We start from the raw sequence: 18,065 nt of genomic DNA on the forward strand, positions 1-18,065 counted from the left end.
TCAACAGAGCATTAAACAAGTGGTACTGTTGCTGCCATTCAAAAAAGCTTTAACTTCCCATACCGGGAGTCGAACCCGGGCCGCCTGGGTGAAAACCAGGAATCCTAACCGCTAGACCATATGGGACTTTTTCATTGAGTGTTTCAGCATAGCAGCAGAACAAATATATCATGCTTTGCTGTAATGTATCTTAACTTTCTGTGTATTTCATATTTAACCAGGTGGTGACATGGAGTGGGTTTGGCATGGCCTAAGATGACACTAATTTCATCATCACGCTCCAGACCACTCAGTGATCAGTGAGGTGGGCAATGTTTGATGATGTGATTTGCATCATCACGGCACGTCCCTGACCACTTGCAGATTTGTAAATGCCAATCCAGCAGGATAGGTAACAATGCAATAAATCCATGTGTGATGTCTGTAGGCCACTTTCCAAGAAGTGGAAAAGGTTCTCATTTCCATTTTAATAAGTTGCAAAGAGCTATGGAAAGTATTCCCAGTAACAGAACTCGTGTCTCTATCACCTGCCTCTGCACTATACTTCAACAGAGCACAGAAACCATAATTGCCCTACTAGAGGCTCAGCAGCATGCAGGATGATTAACAGGCAGCAGAAATGAAAACAAGTTACAGTTTCTCTGACTATTAAAGATAAACAGCATGAGTCATGCATATTTCTGGGTATTTAATATGTCAGAAATTGCCCTCTAAAATGATATGAAAAACTTTCCTTCGAGCAGGAGTTGAACCAGCACACTAAGGATTTCTGTACCAATTTACTCTACAGTCCTCCACTCTACCAGCTGAGCTATCGAAGGATTGTGCTTTAGAGGATTTCTGATGTCATGTGCACTACATCTGACTGAGTGAAAACACAAACAGAATTGAATTATCCATAAAACAGAAAAATTGCTTGTCTAGATAAAGAGATCCACATTTTTATTTCTGGTCTACTTGCTCATGAAAAGTTGTAAAAATTGTCATATTTAATATTTGGTAATACATCATTAAAAGTTTGATTTTTATTTGTTCATTTTGAATTAATTAGCTTCAGAAATAGTTGGGAAAACAGCTTCCTTAGATTTTCCAACTGCAGACGCCTTTACGTCAAGATTAAAAATGCTGGAAAATTTTCAACCTCTTCTGCGTTCTCCAATTTAGCTTGACTTTTTTAATTGATAAAAATTCCAGAAATTGTGGTGACAAATTGTCAAACTTTTGCCCAGTGAGACAAAAATGGATTTCTAGTCAATGGTCCATGCTGCCACCACTATTTCTCACAGTACTCTCTGTTTTTACAATGCATCTTCTATGGGTTCAGATCCATGGGATTTCAGAAGTAATATTGTATTTCAGTTCCCATCCGTGGTCTCTTACACCTGTCCTTTGTATGCTGATTAAGGAAAGCGGAGAAATTCTGGACACAGAAGCAGACATTATTGGTTTCTAAGCATTTGCGTAGTCTAGTTTCATTCAGAACATCCCTACTGCACCATTAAAAAGTTGTGAACTCTCCCTGGAAACCCATTGATCCACAAGTTCAAGAGTTCTTTTTTTTCACATGAAGGATGTGTTACATATAAAATAGGGTTGTCCCACTCGAAATTTGGAAGATGGATGTTGAAATATGGGGTCAGACCAGTTCTGTCCTAATTTTGGATACAGAAATGTTGGGAGGTATATAAATCTTGTGGATTTGACCACATCCCATTTCCATAACCAAAGCACAGTTTTTCCTGGATTTTGTTGCTGAGATCAACAGAGCATTAAACAAGTGGTACTGTTGCTGCCATTCAAAAAAGCTTCAACTTCCCATACCGGGAGTCGAACCCGGGCCACCTGGGTGAAAACCAGGAATCCTAACTGCTAGACCATATGGGACTTTTCCGTTGAGTGTTTCAGCATAGCAGCAGAACAAATATATCATGCTTTGCTGTAATGTATCTTAACTCTCTGTGTATTTCATATTTAACCAGGTGGTGACATGGAGTGGGTTTGGCATGGCCTAAGATGACACTAATTTCATCATCCCGCTCCAGACCACTCAGTGATCAGTGAGGTGGGCAATGTTTGATGATGTGATTTGCATCATCACGGCACGTCCCTGACCACTTGCAGATTTGTAAATGCCAATCCAGCAGGATAGGTAACAATGCAATAAATCCATGTGTGATGTCTGTAGGCCACTTTCCAAGAAGTGGAAAAGGTTCTCATTTCCATTTTAATGAGTTGCAAAGAGCTATGGAAAGTATCCCCAGTAACAGAACTCGTGTCTCTATCACCTGCCTCTGCACTGTACTTCAACAGAGCACAGAAACCATAATTGCCCTACTAGAGGCTCAGCAGCATGCAGGATGATTAACAGGCAGCAGAAATGAAAACAAGTTACAGTTTCTCTGACTATTAAAGATAAACAGCATGAGTCATGCATATTTCTGGCTATTTAATATGTCAGAAATTGCCCTCTAAAATGATATGAAAAACTTTCCTTCGAGCCGGAGTTGAACCAGCGACCTAAGGATTTCTGTACCAATTTTCTCTACAGTCCTCCGCTCTACCAGCTGAGCTATCGAAGGATTGTGCTTTAGAGGATTTCTGATGTCATGTGCACTACATCTGACTGAGTGAAAACACAAACAGAATTGAAATATCCATAAAACAGAAAAATTGCTTGTCTAGATAAAGAGATCCACATTTTTATTTCTGGTCTACTTGCTCATCAAAAGTTGTAAAAATTGTCATATTTAATAATTGGTAATACATCATTAAAAGTTTGATTTTTATTTGTTCATTTTGAATTAATTAGCTTCAGAAATAGTTGGGAAAACAGCTTCCTTAGATTTTCCAACTGCAGACGCCTTTACGTCAAGATTAAAAATGCTGGAAAATTTTCAACCTCTTCTGCGTTCTCCAATTTAGCTTGACTTTTTTAATTGATGAAAATTCCAGAAATTGTGGTGACAAATTGTCAAACTTTTGCCCAGTGAGACAAAAATGGATTTCTAGTCAATGGTCCACGCTGCCACCACTATTTCTCACAGTACTCTCTGTTTTTACAATGCATCTTCTATGGGTTCAGATCCATGGGATTTCAGAAGTAATATTGTATTTCAGTTCCCATCCGTGGTCTCTTAAACCTGTCCTTTGTATGCTGATTAAGGAAAGCGGAGAAATTCTGGGCACAGAAGCAGACATTATTGGTTTGTAAGCATTGGCGTAGTCTAGTTTCATTCAGAACATCCCTACTGCACCATTAAAAAGTTGTGAACCTTCCCTGGAAACCCATTGATCCACAAGTTCAAGAGTTTTTTTTTTTTTCACATGAAGGATGTGTTACATATAAAATAGGGTTGTCCCACTCGAAATTTGGAAGATGGATGTTGAAATATGGGGTCAGACCAGTTCTGTCCTAATTTTGGATACAGAAATGTTGGGAGGTATATAAATACTGTGGATTTGACCACATCCCATTTCCATAACCAAAGCACAGTTTCTCCTGGATTTTGTTGCTGAGATCAACAGAGCATTAAACAAGTGGTACTGTTGCTGCCATTCAAAAAAGCTTCAACTTCCCATACCGGGAGTCGAACCTGGGCCGCCTGGGTGAAAACCAGGAATCCTAAAGCTAGACCATATGGGACATTTCCGTTGAGTGTTTCAGCATAGCAGCAGAACAAATATATCATGCTTTGCTGTAATGTATCTTAACTCTCTGTGTATTTCATATTTAACCAGGTGGTGACATGGAGTGGGTTTGGCATGGCCTAAGATGACACTAATTTCATCATCACGCTCCAGACCACTCAGTGATTAGTGAGGTGGGCAATGTTTGATGATGTGATTTGCATCATCACGGCACGTCCCTGACCACTTGCAGATTTGTAAATGCCAATCCAGCAGGATAGGTAACAATGCAATAAATCCATGTGTGATGTCTGGAGGCCACTTTCCAAGAAGTGGAAAAGGTTCTCATTTCCATTTTAATGAGTTGCAAAGAGCTATGGAAAGTATCCCCAGTAACAGAACTCTTGTCTCTATCACCTGCCTCTGCACTGTACTTCAACAGAGCACAGAAACCATAATTGCCCTACTAGAGGCTCAGCAGCATGCAGGATGATTAACAGGCAGCAGAAATGAAAACAAGTTACAGTTTCTCTGACTATTAAAGATAAACAGCATGAGCCATGGATATTTCTGGGTATTTAATATGTCAGAAATTGCCCTCTAAAATGATATGAAAAACTTTCCTTCGAGCCGGAGTTGAACCAGCGACCTAAGGATTTCTGTACCAATTTCCTCTACAGTCTTCCGCTCTACCAGCTGAGCTATCGAAGGATTGTGCTTTAGAGGAATTCTGATGTCATGTGCACTACATCTGACTGAGTGAAAACACAAACAAAATTGAATTATCTATAAAACAGAAAAATTGCTTGTCTAGATAAAGAGATCCACATTTTTATTTCTGGTCTACTTGCTCATCAAAAGTTGTAAAAATTGTCATATTTAATAATTGGTAATACATCATTAAAAGTTTGATTTTTTATTTGTTCATTTTGAATTAATTAGCTTCAGAAATAGTTGGGAAAACAGCTTCCTTAGATTTTCCAACTGCAGACGCCTTTACGTCAAGATTAAAAATGCTGGAAAATTTTCAACCTCTTCTGCGTTCTCCAATTTAGCTTGACTTTTTTAATTGATGAAAATTCCAGAAATTGTGGTGACAAATTGTCAAACTTTTGCCCAGTGAGACAAAAATGGATTTCTAGTCAATGGTCCACGCTGCCACCACTATTTCTCACAGTACTCTCTGTTTTTACAATGCATCTTCTATGGGTTCAGATCCATGGGATTTCAGAAGTAATATTGTATTTCAGTTCCCATCCGTGGTCTCTTAAACCTGTCCTTTGTATGCTGATTAAGGAAAGCGGAGAAATTCTGGGCACAGAAGCAGACATTATTGGTTTGTAAGCATTGGCGTAGTCTAGTTTCATTCAGAACATCCCTACTGCACCATTAAAAAGTTGTGAACTCTCCCTGGAAACCCATTGATATACAAGTTCAAGAGTTCTTTTTTTTCACATGAAGGATGTGTTACATATAAAATACGGTTGTCCCACTCGAAATTTGGAAGATGGATGTTGAAATATGGGGTCAGACCAGTTCTGTCCTAATTTTGGATACAGAAATGTTGGGAGGTATATAAATACTGTGGATTTCACCACATCCCATTTCCATAACCAAAGCACAGTTTCTCCTGGATTTTGTTGCTGAGATCAACAGAGCATTAAACAAGTGGTACTGTTGCTGCCATTCAAAAAAGCTTCAACTTCCCATACCGGGAGTCGAACCTGGGCCACCTGGGTGAAAACCAGGAATCCTAACTGCTAGACCATATGGGACTTTTCTGTTGAGTGTTTCAGCATAGCAGCAGAACAAATATATCATGCTTTGCTGTAATGTATCTTAACTCTCTGTGTATTTCATATTTAACCAGGTGGTGACATGGAGTGGGTTTGGCATGGCCTAAGATGACACTAATTTCATCATCACGCTCCAGACCACTCAGTGATCAGTGAGGTGGGCAATGTTTGATGATGTGATTTGCATCATCACGGCACATCCCTGACCACTTGCAGATTTGTAAATGCCAATCCAGCAGGATAGGTAACAATGCAATAAATCCATGTGTGATGTCTGTAGGCCACTTTCCAAGAAGTGGGAAAGGTTCTCATTTCCATTTTAATGAGTTGCAAAGAGCTATGGAAAGGATCCCCAGTAACAGAACTCGTGTCTCTATCACCTGCCTCTGCACTGTACTTCAACAGAGCACAGAAACCATAATTGCCCTACTAGAGGCTCAGCAGCATGCAGGAAGATTAACAGGCAGCAGAAATGAAAACAAGTTACAGTTTCTCTGACTATTAAAGATAAACAGCATGAGTCATGCATATTTCTGGGTATTTAATATGTCAGAAATTGCCCTCTAAACTGATATGAAAAACTTTCCTTCGAGCCGGAATTGAACCAGCGACCTAAGGATTTCTGTACCAATTTCCTCTACAGTCCTCCGCTCTACCAGCTGAGCTATCGAAGGATTGTGCTTTAGAGGATTTCTGATGTCATGTGCACTACATCTGACTGAGTGAAAACACAAACAGAATTGAAATATCCATAAAACAGAAAAATTGCTTGTCTAGATAAAGAGATCCACATTTTTATTTCTGGTCTACTTGCTCATCAAAAGTTGTAAAAATTGTCATATTTAATAATTGGTAATACATCATTAAAAGTTTGATTTTTATTTGTTCATTTTGAATTAATTAGCTTCAGAAATAGTTGGGAAAACAGCTTCCTTAGATTTTCCAACTGCAGACGCCTTTACGTCAAGATTAAAAATGCTGGAAAATTTTCAACCTCTTCTGTGTTCTCCAATTTAGCTTGACTTTTTTAATTGATGAAAATTCCAGAAATTGTGGTGACAAATTGTCAAACTTTTGCCCAGTGAGACAAACATGGATTTCTAGTCAATGGTCCACGCTGCCACCACTATTTCTCACAGTACTCTCTGTTTTTACAATGCATCTTCTATGGGTTCAGATCCATGGGATTTCAGAAGTAATATTGTATTTCAGTTCCCATCCGTGGTCTCTTAAACCTGTCCTTTGTATGCTGATTAAGGAAAGCGGAGAAATTCTGGGCACAGAAGCAGACATTATTGGTTTGTAAGCATTGGCGTAGTCTAGTTTCATTCAGAACATCCCTACTGCACCATTAAAAAGTTGTGAACCTTCCCTGGAAACCCATTGATCCACAAGTTCAAGAGTTTTTTTTTTTTTCACATGAAGGATGTGTTACATATAAAATAGGGTTGTCCCACTCGAAATTTGGAAGATGGATGTTGAAATATGGGGTCAGACCAGTTCTGTCCTAATTTTGGATACAGAAATGTTGGGAGGTATATAAATACTGTGGATTTGACCACATCCCATTTCCATAACCAAAGCACAGTTTCTCCTGGATTTTGTTGCTGAGATCAACAGAGCATTAAACAAGTGGTACTGTTGCTGCCATTCAAAAAAGCTTCAACTTCCCATACCGGGAGTCGAACCCAGGCCACCTGGGTGAAAACCAGGAATCCTAACTGCTAGACCATATGGGACTTTTCCGTTGAGTGTTTCAGCATAGCAGCAGAACAAATATATCATGCTTTGCTGTAATGTATCTTAACTCTCTGTGTATTTCATATTTAACCAGGTGGTGACATTGAGTGGGTTTGGCATGGCCTAAGATGACACTAATTTCATCATCACGCTCCAGACCACTCAGTGATCAGTGAGGTGGGCAATGTTTGATGATGTGATTTGCATCATCACGGCACGTCCCTGACCACTTGCAGATTTGTAAATGCCAATCCAGCAGGATAGGTAACAATGCAATAAATCCATGTGTGATGTCTGTAGGCCACTTTCCAAGAAGTGGAAAAGGTTCTCATTTCCATTTTAATGAGTTGCAAAGAGCTATGGAAAGTATCCCCAGTAACAGAACTCGTGTCTCTATCACCTGCCTCTGCACTGTACTTCAACAGAGCACAGAAACCATAATTGCCCTACTAGAGGCTCAGCAGCATGCAGGATGATTAACAGGCAGCAGAAATGAAAACAAGTTACAGTTTCTCTGACTATTAAAGATAAACAGCATGAGTCATGCATATTTCTGGCTATTTAATATGTCAGAAATTGCCCTCTAAAATGATATGAAAAACTTTCCTTCGAGCCGGAATTGAACCAGCGACCTAAGGATTTCTGTACCAATTTCCTCTACAGTCCTCCGCTCTACCAGCTGAGCTATCGAAGGATTGTGCTTTAGAGGACTTCTGATGTCATGTGCACTACATCTGACTGAGTGAAAACACAAACAGAATTGAATTATCCATAAAACAGAAAAATTGCTTGTCTAGATAAAGAGATCCACATTTTTATTTCTGGTCTACTTGCTCATCAAAAGTTGTAAAAATTGTCATGTTTAATAATTGGTAATACATCATTAAAAGTTTGATTTTTATTTGTTCATTTTGAATTAATTAGCTTCAGAAATAGTTGGGAAAACAGCTTCCTTAGACTTTCCAACTGCAGACGCCTTTACGTCAAGATTAAAAATGCTGGAAAATTTTCAACCTCTTCTGCATTCTCCAATTTAGCTTGACTTTTTTAATTGATGAAAATTCCAGAAATTGTGGTGACAAATTGTCAAACTTTTGCCCAGTGAGACAAAAATGGATTTCTAGTCAATGGTCCACGCTGCCACCACTATTTCTCACAGTACTCTCTGTTTTTACATTGCATCTTCTATGTGTTCAGATCCATGGGATTTCAGAAGTAATATTGTATTTCAGTTCACATCCGTAGTCTCTTAAACCTGTCTTTTATATGCTGATTAAGGAAAGAGGAGAAATTCTGGGCACAGAAGCAGACATTATTGGTTTGTAAGCATTGGCGTAGTCTAGTTTCATTCAGAACATCCCTACTGCACCATTAAAAAGTTGTGAACTCTCCCTGGAAACCCATTGATCCACAAGTTCAAGAGTTCTTTTTTTTCACATGAAGGATGTGTTACATATAAAATAGGGTTGTCCCACTCGAAATTTGGAAGATGGATGTTGAAATATGGGGTCAGACCAGTTCTGTCCTAATTTTGGATACAGAAATGTTGGGAGGTATATAAATCTTGTGGATTTCACCACATCCCATTTCCATAACCAAAGCACAGTTTCTCCTGGATTTTGTTGCTGAGATCAACAGAGCATTAAACAAGTGGTACTGTTGCTGCCATTCAAAAAAGCTTCAACTTCCCATACCGGGAGTCGAACCCAGGCCGCCTGGGTGAAAACCAGGAATCCTAAAGCTAGACCATATAGGACATTTCCGTTGAGTGTTTCAGCATAGCAGCAGAACAAATATATCATGCTTTGCTGTAATGTATCTTAACTCTCTGTGTATTTCATATTTAACCAGGTGGTGACATGGAGTGGGTTTGGCATGGCCTAAGATGACACTAATTTCATCATCACGCTCCAGACCACTCAGTGATCAGTGAGGTGGGCAATGTTTGATGATGTGATTTGCATCATCACGGCACGTCCCTGACCACTTGCAGATTTGTAAATGCCAATCCAGCATGATAGGTAACAATGCAATAAATCCATGTGTGATGTCTGTAGGCCACTTTCCAAGAAGTGGAAAAGGTTCTCATTTCCATTTTAATGAGTTGCAAAGAGCTATGGAAAGTATCCCCAGTAACAGAACTCGTGTCTCTATCACCTGCCTCTGCACTGTACTTCAACAGAGCACAGAAACCATAATTGCCCTACTAGAGGCTCAGCAGCATGCAGGATGATTAACAGGCAGCAGAAATGAAAACAAGTTACAGTTTCTCTGACTATTAAAGATAAACAGCATGAGTCATGCATATTTCTGGCTATTTAATATGTCAGAAATTGCCCTCTAAAATGATATGAAAAACTTTCCTTCGAGCCGGAGTTGAACCAGCGACCTAAGGATTTCTGTACCAATTTCCTCTACAGTCCTCCGCTCTACCAGCTGAGCTATCGAAGGATTGTGCTTTAGAGGACTTCTGATGTCATGTGCACTACATCTGACTGAGTGAAAACACAAACAGAATTGAATTATCCATAAAACAGAAAAATTGCTTGTCTAGATAAAGAGATCCACATTTTTATTTCTGGTCTACTTGCTCATCAAAAGTTGTAAAAATTGTCATGTTTAATAATTGGTAATACATCATTAAAAGTTTGATTTTTATTTGTTCATTTTGAATTAATTAGCTTCAGAAATAGTTGGGAAAACAGCTTCCTTAGACTTTCCAACTGCAGACGCCTTTACGTCAAGATTAAAAATGCTGGAAAATTTTCAACCTCTTCTGCATTCTCCAATTTAGCTTGACTTTTTTAATTGATGAAAATTCCAGAAATTGTGGTGACAAATTGTCAAACTTTTGCCCAGTGAGACAAAAATGGATTTCTAGTCAATGGTCCACGCTGCCACCACTATTTCTCACAGTACTCTCTGTTTTTACATTGCATCTTCTATGTGTTCAGATCCATGGGATTTCAGAAGTAATATTGTATTTCAGTTCACATCCGTAGTCTCTTAAACCTGTCTTTTATATGCTGATTAAGGAAAGAGGAGAAATTCTGGGCACAGAAGCAGACATTATTGGTTTGTAAGCATTGGCGTAGTCTAGTTTCATTCAGAACATCCCTACTGCACCATTAAAAAGTTGTGAACTCTCCCTGGAAACCCATTGATCCACAAGTTCAAGAGTTCTTTTTTTTCACATGAAGGATGTGTTACATATAAAATAGGGTTGTCCCACTCGAAATTTGGAAGATGGATGTTGAAATATGGGGTCAAACCAGTTCTGTCCTAATTTTGGATACAGAAATGTTGGGAGGTATATAAATCTTGTGGATTTCACCACATCCCATTTCCATAACCAAAGCACAGTTTCTCCTGGATTTTGTTGCTGAGATCAACAGAGCATTAAACAAGTGGTACTGTTGCTGCCATTCAAAAAAGCTTCAACTTCCCATACCGGGAGTCGAACCCAGGCCGCCTGGGTGAAAACCAGGAATCCTAAAGCTAGACCATATAGGACATTTCCGTTGAGTGTTTCAGCATAGCAGCAGAACAAATATATCATGCTTTGCTGTAATGTATCTTAACTCTCTGTGTATTTCATATTTAACCAGGTGGTGACATGGAGTGGGTTTGGCATGGCCTAAGATGACACTAATTTCATCATCACGCTCCAGACCACTCAGTGATTAGTGAGGTGGGCAATGTTTGATGATGTGATTTGCATCATCACGGCACGTCCCTGACCACTTGCAGATTTATAAATGCCAATCCAGCAGTATAGGTAACAATGCAATAAATCCATGTGTGATGTCTGGAGGCCACTTTCCAAGAAGTGGAAAAGGTTCTCATTTCCATTTTAATGAGTTGCAAAGAGCTATGGAAAGTATCCCCAGTAACAGAACTCGTGTCTCTATCACCTGCCTCTGCACTGTACTTCAACAGAGCACAGAAACCATAATTGCCCTACTAGAGGCTCAGCAGCATGCAGGATGATTAACAGGCAGCAGAAATGAAAACAAGTTACAGTTTCTCTGACTATTAAAGATAAACAGCATGAGCCATGCATATTTCTGGGTATTTAATATGTCAGAAATTGCCCTCTAAAATGATATGAAAAACTTTCCTTCGAGCCGGAGTTGAACCAGCGACCTAAGGATTTCTGTACCAATTTCCTCTACAGTCCTCCGCTCTACCAGCTGAGCTATCGAAGGATTGTGCTTTAGAGGATTTCTGATGTCATGTGCACTACATCTGACTGAGTGAAAACACAAACAGAATTGAAATATCCATAAAACAGAAAAATTGCTTGTCTAGATAAAGAGATCCACATTTTTATTTCTGGTCTACTTGCTCATCAAAAGTTGTAAAAATTGTCATATTTAATAATTGGTAATACATCATTAAAAGTTTGATTTTTATTTGTTCATTTTGAATTAATTAGCTTCAGAAATAGTTGGGAAAACAGCTTCCTTAGATTTTCCAACTGCAGACGCCTTTACGTCAAGATTAAAAATGCTGGAAAATTTTCAACCTCTTCTGCGTTCTCCAATTTAGCTTGACTTTTTTAATTGATGAAAATTCCAGAAATTGTGGTGACAAATTGTCAAACTTTTGCCCAGTGAGACAAAAATGGATTTCTAGTCAATGGTCCACGCTGCCACCACTATTTCTCACAGTACTCTCTGTTTTTACAATGCATCTTCTATGGGTTCAGATCCATGGGATTTCAGAAGTAATATTGTATTTCAGTTCCCATCCGTGGTCTCTTAAACTTGTCCTTTGTATGCTGATTAAGGAAAGCGGAGAAATTCTGGGCACAGAAGCAAACATTATTGGTTTGTAAGCATTGGCGTAGTCTAGTTTCATTCAGAACATCCCTACTGCACCATTAAAAAGTTGTGAACTCTCCCTGGAAACCCATTGATACACAAGTTCAAGAGTTCTTTTTTTTCACATGAAGGATGTGTTACATATAAAATACGGTTGTCCCACTCGAAATTTGGAAGATGGATGTTGAAATATGGGGTCAGACCAGTTCTGTCCTAATTTTGGATACAGAAATGTTGGGAGGTATATAAATACTGTGGATTTGACCACATCCCATTTCCATAACCAAAGCACAGTTTCTCCTGGATTTTGTTGCTGAGATCAACAGAGCATTAAACAAGTGGTACTGTTGCTGCCATTCAAAAAAGCTTCAACTTCCCATACCGGGAGTCGAACCCGGGCCACCTGGGTGAAAACCAGGAATCCTAACTGCTAGACCATATGGGACTTTTCTGTTGAGTGTTTCAGCATAGCAGCAGAACAAATATATCATGCTTTGCTGTAATGTATCTTAACTCTCTGTGTATTTCATATTTAACCAGGTGGTGACATGGAGTGGGTTTGGCATGGCCTAAGATGACACTAATTTCATCATCACGCTCCAGACCACTCAGTGATCAGTGAGGTGGGCAATGTTTGATGATGTGATTTGCATCATCACGGCACGTCCCTGACCACTTGCAGATTTGTAAATGCCAATCCAGCAGGATAGGTAACAATGCAATAAATCCATGTGTGATGTCTGTAGGCCACTTTCCAAGAAGTGGAAAAGGTTCTCATTTCCATTTTAATGAGTTGCAAAGAGCTATGGAAAGTATCCCCAGTAACAGAACTCGTGTCTCTATCACCTGCCTCTGCACTGTACTTCAACAGAGCACAGAAATCATAATTGCCCTACTAGAGGCTCAGCAGCATGCAGGAAGATTAACAGGCAGCAGAAATGAAAACAAGTTACAGTTTCTCTGACTATTAAAGATAAACAGCATGAGTCATGCATATTTCTGGGTATTTAATATGTCAGAAATTGCCCTCTAAACTGATATGAAAAACTTTCCTTCGAGCCGGAATTGAACCAACGACCTAAGGATTTCTGTACCAATTTCCTCTACAGTCCTCCGCTCTACCAGCTGAGCTATCGAAGGATTGTGCTTTAGAGGATTTCTGATGTCATGTGCACTACATCTGACTGAGTGAAAACACAAACAGAATTGAAATATCCATAAAACAGAAAAATTGCTTGTCTAGATAAAGAGATCCACATTTTTATTTCTGGTCTACTTGCTCATCAAAAGTTGTAAAAATTGTCATATTTAATAATTGGTAATACATCATTAAAAGTTTGATTTTTATTTGTTCATTTTGAATTAATTAGCTTCAGAAATAGTTGGGAAAACAGCTTCCTTAGATTTTCCAACTGCAGACGCCTTAACGTCAAGATTAAAAATGCTGGAAAATTTTCAACCTCTTCTGCGTTCTCCAATTTAGCTTGACTTTTTTAATTGATGAAAATTCCAGAAATTGTGGAGACAAATTGTCAAACTTTTGCCCAGTGAGACAAAAATGGATTTCTAGTCAATGGTCCACGCTGCCACCACTATTTCTCACAGTACTCTCTGTTTTTACAATGCATCTTCTATGGGTTCAGATCCATGGGATTTCAGAAGTAATATTGTATTTCAGTTCCCATCCGTGGTCTCTTAAACCTGTCCTTTGTATGCTGATTAAGGAAAGCGGAGAAATTCTGGGCACAGAAGCAGACATTATTGGTTTGTAAGCATTGGCGTAGTCTAGTTTCATTCAGAACATCCCTACTGCACCATTAAAAAGTTGTGAACTCTCCCTGGAAACCCATTGATCCACAAGTTCAAGAGTTCTTTTTTTTCACATGAAGGATGTGTTACATATAAAATAGGGTTGTCCCACTCGAAATTTGGAAGATGGATGTTGAAATATGGGGTCAGACCAGTTCTGTCCTAATTTTGGATACAGAAATGTTGGGAGGTATATAAATACTGTGGATTTGACCACATCCCATTTCCATAAGCAAAGCACAGTTTCTCCTGGATTTTGTTGCTGAGATCAACAGAGCATTAAACAAGTGGTACTGTTGCTGCCATTCAAAAAAGCTTCAACTTCCCATACCGGGAGTCGAACCCAGGCCACCTGGGTGAAAACCAGGAATTCTAACTGCTAGACCATATGGGACTTTTCTGTTGAGTGTTTCAGCATAGCAGCAGAACAAATATATCATGCTTTGCTGTAATGTATCTTAACTCTCTGTGTATTTCATATTTAACCAGGTGGTGACATGGAGTGGGTTTGGCATGGCCTAAGATGACACTAATTTCATCATCACGCTCCAGACCACTCAGTGATCAGTGAGGTGGGCAATGTTTGATGATGTGATTTGCATCATCACGGCACGTCCCTGACCACTTGCAGATTTGTAAATGCCAATCCAGCAGGATAGGTAACAATGCAATAAATCCATGTGTGATGTCTGTAGGCCACTTTCCAAGAAGTGGAAAAGGTTCTCATTTCCATTTTAATGAGTTGCAAAGAGCTATGGAAAGTATCCCCAGTAACAGAACTCGTGTCTCTATCACCTGCCTCTGCACTGTACTTCAACAGAGCACAGAAACCATAATTGCCCTACTAGAGGCTCAGCAGCATGCAGGAAGATTAACAGGCAGCAGAAATGAAAACAAGTTACAGTTTCTCTGACTATTAAAGATAAACAGCATGAGTCATGCATATTTCTGGGTATTTAATATGTCAGAAATTGCCCTCTAAACTGATATGAAAAACTTTCCTTCGAGCCGGAATTGAACCAACGACCTAAGGATTTCTGTACCAATTTCCTCTACAGTCCTCCGCTCTACCAGCTGAGCTATCGAAGGATTGTGCTTTAGAGGATTTCTGATGTCATGTGCACTACATCTGACTGAGTGAAAACACAAACAGAATTGAAATATCCATAAAACAGAAAAATTGCTTGTCTAGATAAAGAGATCCACATTTTTATTTCTGGTCTACTTGCTCATCAAAAGTTGTAAAAATTGTCATATTTAATAATTGGTAATACATCATTAAAAGTTTGATTTTTATTTGTTCATTTTGAATTAATTAGCTTCAGAAATAGTTGGGAAAACAGCTTCCTTAGATTTTCCAACTGCAGACGCCTTAACGTCAAGATTAAAAATGCTGGAAAATTTTCAACCTCTTCTGCGTTCTCCAATTTAGCTTGACTTTTTTAATTGATGAAAATTCCAGAAATTGTGGAGACAAATTGTCAAACTTTTGCCCAGTGAGACAAAAATGGATTTCTAGTCAATGGTCCACGCTGCCACCACTATTTCTCACAGTACTCTCTGTTTTTACAATGCATCTTCTATGGGTTCAGATCCATGGGATTTCAGAAGTAATATTGTATTTCAGTTCCCATCCGTGGTCTCTTAAACCTGTCCTTTGTATGCTGATTAAGGAAAGCGGAGAAATTCTGGGCACAGAAGCAGACATTATTGGTTTGTAAGCATTGGCGTAGTCTAGTTTCATTCAGAACATCCCTACTGCACCATTAAAAAGTTGTGAACTCTCCCTGGAAACCCATTGATCCACAAGTTCAAGAGTTCTTTTTTTTCACATGAAGGATGTGTTACATATAAAATAGGGTTGTCCCACTCGAAATTTGGAAGATGGATGTTGAAATATGGGGTCAGACCAGTTCTGTCCTAATTTTGGATACAGAAATGTTGGGAGGTATATAAATACTGTGGATTTGACCACATCCCATTTCCATAAGCAAAGCACAGTTTCTCCTGGATTTTGTTGCTGAGATCAACAGAGCATTAAACAAGTGGTACTGTTGCTGCCATTCAAAAAAGCTTCAACTTCCCATACCGGGAGTCGAACCCAGGCCACCTGGGTGAAAACCAGGAATTCTAACTGCTAGACCATATGGGACTTTTCTGTTGAGTGTTTCAGCATAGCAGCAGAACAAATATATCATGCTTTGCTGTAATGTATCTTAACTCTCTGTGTATTTCATATTTAACCAGGTGGTGACATGGAGTGGGTTTGGCATGGCCTAAGATGACACTAATTTCATCATCACGCTCCAGACCACTCAGTGATCAGTGAGGTGGGCAATGTTTGATGATGTGATTTGCATCATCACGGCACGTCCCTGACCACTTGCAGATTTGTAAATGCCAATCCAGCAGGATAGGTAACAATGCAATAAATCCATGTGTGATGTCTGTAGGCCACTTTCCAAGAAGTGGAAAAGGTTCTCATTTCCATTTTAATGAGTTGCAAAGAGCTATGGAAAGTATCCCCAGTAACAGAACTCGTGTCTCTATCACCTGCCTCTGCACTGTACTTCAACAGAGCACAGAAACCATAATTGCCCTACTAGAGGCTCAGCAGCATGCAGGAAGATTAACAGGCAGCAGAAATGAAAACAAGTTACAGTTTCTCTGACTATTAAAGATAAACAGCATGAGTCATGCATATTTCTGGGTATTTAATATGTCAGAAATTGCCCTCTAAACTGATATGAAAAACTTTCCTTCGAGCCGGAATTGAACCAGCGACCTAAGGATTTCTGTACCAATTTCCTCTACAGTCCTCTGCTCTACCAGCTGAGCTATCGAAGGATTGTGCTTTAGAGGATTTCTGATGTCATGTGCACTACATCTGACTGAGTGAAAACACAAACAGAATTGAAATATCCATAAAACAGAAAAATTGCTTGTCTAGATAAAGAGATCCACATTTTTATTTCTGGTCTACTTGCTCATCAAAAGTTGTAAAAATTGTCATATTTAATAATTGGTAATACATCATTAAAAGTTTGATTTTTATTTGTTCATTTTGAATTAATTAGCTTCAGAAATAGTTGGGAAAACAGCTTCCTTAGATTTTCCAACTGCAGACGCCTTAACGTCAAGATTAAAAATGCTGGAAAATTTTCAACCTCTTCTGCGTTCTCCAATTTAGCTTGACTTTTTTAATTGATGAAAATTCCAGAAATTGTGGTGACAAATTGTCAAACTTTTGCCCAGTGAGACAAAAATGGATTTCTAGTCAATGGTCCACGCTGCCACCACTATTTCTCACAGTACTCTCTGTTTTTACAATGCATCTTCTATGGGTTCAGATCCATGGGATTTCAGAAGTAATATTGTATTTCAGTTCCCATCCGTGGTCTCTTAAACCTGTCCTTTGTATGCTGATTAAGGAAAGCGGAGAAATTCTGGGCACAGAAGCAGACATTATTGGTTTGTAAGCATTGGCGTAGTCTAGTTTCATTCAGAACATCCCTACTGCACCATTAAAAAGTTGTGAACCTTCCCTGGAAACCCATTGATCCACAAGTTCAAGAGTTTGTTTTTTTTTCACATGAAGGATGTGTTACATATAAAATAGGGTTGTCCCACTCGAAATTTGGAAGATGGATGTTGAAATATGGGGTCAGACCAGTTCTGTCCTAATTTTGGATACAGAAATGTTGGGAGGTATATAAATACTGTGGATTTGACCACATCCCATTTCCATAACCAAAGCACAGTTTCTCCTGGATTTTGTTGCTGAGATCAACAGAGCATTAAACAAATGGTACTGTTGCTGCCATTCAAAAAAGCTTCAACTTCCCATACCGGGAGTCGAAACCAGGCCACCTGGGTGAAAACCAGGAATCCTAACTGCTAGACCATATGGGACTTTTCCGTTGAGTGTTTCAGCATAGCAGCAGAACAAATATATCATGCTTTGCTGTAATGTATCTTAACTCTCTGTGTATTTCATATTTAACCAGGTGGTGACATTGAGTGGGTTTGGCATGGCCTAAGATGACACTAATTTCATCATCACGCTCCAGACCACTCAGTGATCAGTGAGGTGGGCAATGTTTGATGATGTGATTTGCATCATCACGGCACGTCCCTGACCACTTGCAGATTTGTAAATGCCAATCCAGCAGGATAGGTAACAATGCAATAAATCCATGTGTGATGTCTGGAGGCCACTTTCCAAGAAGTGGAAAAGGTTCTCATTTCCATTTTAATGAGTTGCAAA

General features: G+C 39.1%; 12 non-coding genes across 12 annotated transcripts; all 12 read right to left on the reverse strand.

The window, feature by feature from the left end:
• Positions 1-54: 54 nt before the first annotated feature.
• On the reverse strand, positions 55-126 carry TRNAE-UUC (transfer RNA glutamic acid (anticodon UUC)). The gene has a single exon. It is a non-coding gene; the product is annotated as a tRNA-Glu (tRNA).
• Positions 127-1,812: 1,686 nt separating this feature from the next.
• Positions 1,813-1,884, reverse strand: TRNAE-UUC (transfer RNA glutamic acid (anticodon UUC)). Its single transcript has one exon. It is a non-coding gene; the product is annotated as a tRNA-Glu (tRNA).
• A 605-nt stretch (positions 1,885-2,489) lies between these two features.
• TRNAY-GUA (transfer RNA tyrosine (anticodon GUA)) lies at positions 2,490-2,579 on the reverse strand. The gene is given in 2 exon segments: positions 2,490-2,525; positions 2,543-2,579. It is a non-coding gene; the product is annotated as a tRNA-Tyr (tRNA).
• A 3,428-nt stretch (positions 2,580-6,007) lies between these two features.
• TRNAY-GUA (transfer RNA tyrosine (anticodon GUA)) lies at positions 6,008-6,097 on the reverse strand. Its single transcript is given in 2 exon segments — positions 6,008-6,043; positions 6,061-6,097. It is a non-coding gene; the product is annotated as a tRNA-Tyr (tRNA).
• A 993-nt stretch (positions 6,098-7,090) lies between these two features.
• TRNAE-UUC (transfer RNA glutamic acid (anticodon UUC)) lies at positions 7,091-7,162 on the reverse strand. The gene has a single exon. It is a non-coding gene; the product is annotated as a tRNA-Glu (tRNA).
• A 605-nt stretch (positions 7,163-7,767) lies between these two features.
• On the reverse strand, positions 7,768-7,857 carry TRNAY-GUA (transfer RNA tyrosine (anticodon GUA)). The gene is given in 2 exon segments: positions 7,768-7,803; positions 7,821-7,857. It is a non-coding gene; the product is annotated as a tRNA-Tyr (tRNA).
• A 1,667-nt stretch (positions 7,858-9,524) lies between these two features.
• TRNAY-GUA (transfer RNA tyrosine (anticodon GUA)) lies at positions 9,525-9,614 on the reverse strand. The gene is given in 2 exon segments: positions 9,525-9,560; positions 9,578-9,614. It is a non-coding gene; the product is annotated as a tRNA-Tyr (tRNA).
• A 1,667-nt stretch (positions 9,615-11,281) lies between these two features.
• On the reverse strand, positions 11,282-11,371 carry TRNAY-GUA (transfer RNA tyrosine (anticodon GUA)). The gene is given in 2 exon segments: positions 11,282-11,317; positions 11,335-11,371. It is a non-coding gene; the product is annotated as a tRNA-Tyr (tRNA).
• A 991-nt stretch (positions 11,372-12,362) lies between these two features.
• Positions 12,363-12,434, reverse strand: TRNAE-UUC (transfer RNA glutamic acid (anticodon UUC)). Its single transcript has one exon. It is a non-coding gene; the product is annotated as a tRNA-Glu (tRNA).
• A 605-nt stretch (positions 12,435-13,039) lies between these two features.
• On the reverse strand, positions 13,040-13,129 carry TRNAY-GUA (transfer RNA tyrosine (anticodon GUA)). The gene is given in 2 exon segments: positions 13,040-13,075; positions 13,093-13,129. It is a non-coding gene; the product is annotated as a tRNA-Tyr (tRNA).
• A 1,668-nt stretch (positions 13,130-14,797) lies between these two features.
• Positions 14,798-14,887, reverse strand: TRNAY-GUA (transfer RNA tyrosine (anticodon GUA)). Its single transcript is given in 2 exon segments — positions 14,798-14,833; positions 14,851-14,887. It is a non-coding gene; the product is annotated as a tRNA-Tyr (tRNA).
• Positions 14,888-16,555: 1,668 nt separating this feature from the next.
• TRNAY-GUA (transfer RNA tyrosine (anticodon GUA)) lies at positions 16,556-16,645 on the reverse strand. Its single transcript is given in 2 exon segments — positions 16,556-16,591; positions 16,609-16,645. It is a non-coding gene; the product is annotated as a tRNA-Tyr (tRNA).
• Between the last annotated feature and the right edge of the window lie 1,420 nt (positions 16,646-18,065).

The sequence above is a fragment of the Mixophyes fleayi genome, chromosome 3 (genome assembly GCF_038048845.1).
Source record: "Mixophyes fleayi isolate aMixFle1 chromosome 3, aMixFle1.hap1, whole genome shotgun sequence".
Classification (NCBI taxonomy): Eukaryota; Metazoa; Chordata; class Amphibia; order Anura; family Limnodynastidae; genus Mixophyes; species Mixophyes fleayi.